The sequence below is a fragment of the Choloepus didactylus genome, chromosome 9 (genome assembly GCF_015220235.1).
Source record: "Choloepus didactylus isolate mChoDid1 chromosome 9, mChoDid1.pri, whole genome shotgun sequence".
Taxonomy (NCBI): domain Eukaryota; kingdom Metazoa; phylum Chordata; class Mammalia; order Pilosa; family Megalonychidae; genus Choloepus; species Choloepus didactylus.
Window position 1 is genome coordinate 6,241,952 of NC_051315.1, and position 3,838 is coordinate 6,245,789.

The following is a 3,838-nucleotide window of genomic DNA, read 5'->3' on the forward strand; positions in this document are numbered from 1 at the left end:
TTATTTCCATTTAAAGGGCTAACATTTATTATGAGGTTGTCCTTTTATGAAAAAAAAAATGGTAACTATACACAGTGATTTATCTCAGATTACTTGGCAAAATAAATTGGCAACACTGTCCCCACATTTTTGAAAATATTACTGGTCCATGAAATCCAAGTCTAGGAACCACTGCCAGGTGAAAGAGTAGTTTTGCAGGTTGTTAACAACTATTAAATGGAAAAAAGCTTCAGTGGTCATTTGGGAAATGATAGGACAGAATTTCTCATGGCATATAAACTGTGATCATGTGAATCAATGGCAAGTCTCCCACATTTCCCAACTTTTGACCACTGAACACACTCAGACCCACTGTTATTTGGAAAGACATAGAAATTTGAAGTGAAGAATTATTCTTTCAATATCACAATTTTCTTCAAATGACGTTAACATTAGCATTTCAACAGAGTCTGGCTGATGACCTGGCTGAAGCTAAGGAAATGGTATCATCAGCAACATTATCAATATTAAACTTTCAATATCAAACACATTTTATACCTTGTTACTAATTTACATAATTATAAGACAAACTTCAAAAGCTCCATAAAATCCTTAAGGTAAAAGCCGTTATTGAACATTATGTAAACTTCAGATGTTACCAGGCTTGATTTCAGGAAAATCATTGATTTTGGATACAAATTATCTACAAAACGGCATGGTATAAATGGTATTTGAATTTTACAGTAATGTGACTACAATTTGCACATTACATTCATAGGTACCACCTCTCTAAAGTCCATTTCCATTCACGCATCTCTGCTGTGGAAGCCGTCGTTCTCTTGGCAACTTTGAGCAGCTTTGGGAGACAGAATCTGAGATGTGACGGCAACTGGCGGAGAGCATCCGCTGTGAAACTTGGGGAGTCATTTTTTGAGCATTTCCATGAAATTATCTTCCGGGGTGTTCCGGTTTGCTAATGCTGCCATTATGCAAAATACCAGAAATGAGTAGGCTTTTATAAAAGGGGGTTATTTGGTTACAAAGCTACAGTCTTATGGCCATGCAGATGTCCAAATGAAGGCATCAACACAAGGATACCTTCACCAAAGGAGGGCCAATGGCATCGGGAAAATGTCTGTTAGCTGGGAAGGCATGTGGCTGGCATCTGCTAATCCCAGGTTGTGTTCCTGCTCCACTCTCAGCTTCTGTTCATTCTTCAAAATGTCTCTCTTGGCTGCAGCACCTCCTTCTGTCTGTGAACATTTTTATAGGACTCCAGTGATTCAATTAAGACCCACCCTGAATGGGTGGGGCAAGACCTCCAGGGAGATTATCCAATCAAAGTTTTTGCCCATAGTTGATTGAGTCATGTCTCCATGGAAACAGTCAAAGGATTCCAACCTAATCAACACTAATATGTCTGCCCACACAAGATTGCATCAAAGAACATGGCGTTTTGGGGGACATAATACATACAAACTGGCACACAAGGCATTGGTTATCTCATCAGATTTGCCATAATCCAGGACTCTCAACTGGGTTAAACACAGAATTGATTGAGTGGAGAAGGCAGCACCACAGAGAGAAGGCTGTTCAGGAACTTCACCATGTCTGGTGGAATCATCCATGGTTGTGAGTGCATCTGGCAGTCCACCAGGAGGAGGGCTCACCCCTCCAAAGAAATATGAAGATTAATATTGTAGGAGAGTTCCATCTGGTGGTACCTGAAGTCATAACCCTCCTTCTGCCAGTTGATCGGGTTGCTCAGGGCCATCAGGTTGTGGACGCTTGGGGTGACAAGCTGCCCTTGCTCCAGGAGAGTTTCACCACTTGCAAGAGGAGCATTACTGGGCAACTGGAGGGGTCTACTCCCCAAGCCATGGCTGTATAGTCTTTGTGGAGAATGAATTTCAAATGGCTCCTGTTCTCTGAAGTCATCTGCAGATGAAAAGATGCTGGAACAAGCTGTCAAATAATTCAGTATAAGTGTTCTGTGAAGGTGCTGTTCTGCAGGCAAGCCCTTGAGTTGACGGTAAATTTTCCCAAGGGAAGAACATTCTTTCTTGTATATACTGTAAAGATGAGTGGTCACGTAGGCATGTAGGGTATTCTGTGGCCAAACCTTCTCCCAAAAGGGCATGGATGAAGAACCCAAGCAGTTCTGCTCTGATGGGAGACAATTCAGACATGCAACCTGAAACAAAAGTTTTGCTCTCCTCTTTGTTAAGGCAAGTAGCTGTAATGGATTGATGTGCTGTAACTTCTGGGCTAAAACCACATGAATTCTTGTCAGTAATGGAGCAGGAGGCCTGGGCAGTTTGTTCTGCTGTGTGTGTATTCCATCAGAGCTGGCAGTGAAGAGGCAACCTGTTCCGGTTGGCTAAAACTGCTGTTATGCAAAATACCAGAAATGGATAGGTTTTTATAAAGGGGATTTATTAGGTTACAAATTTACAGTTCTAAGACCACAAGTGTGTCCTAACTAAGGCATCACCAAGAGGATACCTTCACTGAAGAATGGCCAATAGTGTCCAGAACACCTCTGTCAGCTGGGAAGACATGGCTGGTATCTGCTGGTCCTTTGCTCCCAGGTTGCATTGTTTTCAGCTTCTGATTCCAGTGGCTTTCTCTCTAAGCATCTGAGAGTCCTCTCTTAGCTCCTCCGAAGCAAACTCTGGGCTTCATCTCTTAGCTTAGAATCTCCAAATGTCTGTCTGTCCACATCTCCAAGCATCTCTAGGCATCTCTGTTGGCTCTGGCTCCTCTTAAAGGACTCCAGTGATCTAATCAAGACCCACCCTGAATGGTTGGGGCCATATCTCCATGGAAATATCTAATCAAAATGTTACACCTACAGTTGGGTGAGTCACATCTCCATGTAAACAACCTAATCTAAATATCCCACAAGATTGGATTAAAACATGGCTTTTGAGGGGACATAATATATCCAAACTGGCACATGACCCTTTCACCATTATTCAGTATACTTAGCACAGGGCTAACAGACAGTACGCCAGCCAACTCAAGAACATCATTTACCTTAAAACAACCCCGATCCTCATAGGCCTTTCCAAGGCATGCAGGACTTTCTCTCCCGGCAGGAGAAAATTCACATCGAAAGGATAAGAGAGCCCCAGGGAGTTCAGTTGTCGCCCAGTGCAAGATTCAGTTCCTAAATGTTCTGGCTCTCCAGACCACTGGAGGTTTCAACACTTCCTGCTCATCTGGCCCCTGGATGTTGGTCTTCATGCTGGTTGGGCTACAGGTCCACATCTTCATCATCTTCACAGCTCCTCTTGTGACCACTGGGATGGAGGATGATGGGGGACTGACTCGAGCTTGGTTTGCATTAACATGGGCTTCTTTTACCCATGTACATTCCCCAGGTGCTGGAATGCAATTGAAAGTCTGTCTTTCCAAAGTGGTAGTTCCTGGAGCATTTACATCAACTTCTTGTTGAGGCCCACTTTCTATATTTTCTAAAACAAAGAATGCATGCTTTTGTTCCTCATCTCCCATGTAAAACTCAGGGTCACACATATCCGGACTCGTGCCATGAAATTTCACAAAACTGTTAGGTTTCAAATAATGAAGGGGACCTTCATCCACAGATGGGACCTATTTAGGAGCATTCATTTCCTGCACAATTTCAAATGGCTGGCTGAGCCAGTCCCTTGGGGAGGGCCAGGAAGGTGCCCCTTCTCCTTCTGCTCCTCCTCCTCGCCAGCACCCTCCCACCCAGCCTCCACTCACACCAACAGTAATATTTTAATATTCTGTCATCACTTGTGATGAAAGTACCACACCAATGCTAAGGGTCAATAATGGGGGTATGAGGTATATGGGTTTTTTCTTTTTG

General features: G+C 43.3%; 1 pseudogene; it reads right to left on the reverse strand.

The window, feature by feature from the left end:
• Window positions 1-785: 785 nt before the first annotated feature.
• LOC119544564 lies at window positions 786-3,615 on the reverse strand (annotated as a pseudogene).
• Window positions 3,616-3,838: the final 223 nt, after the last annotated feature.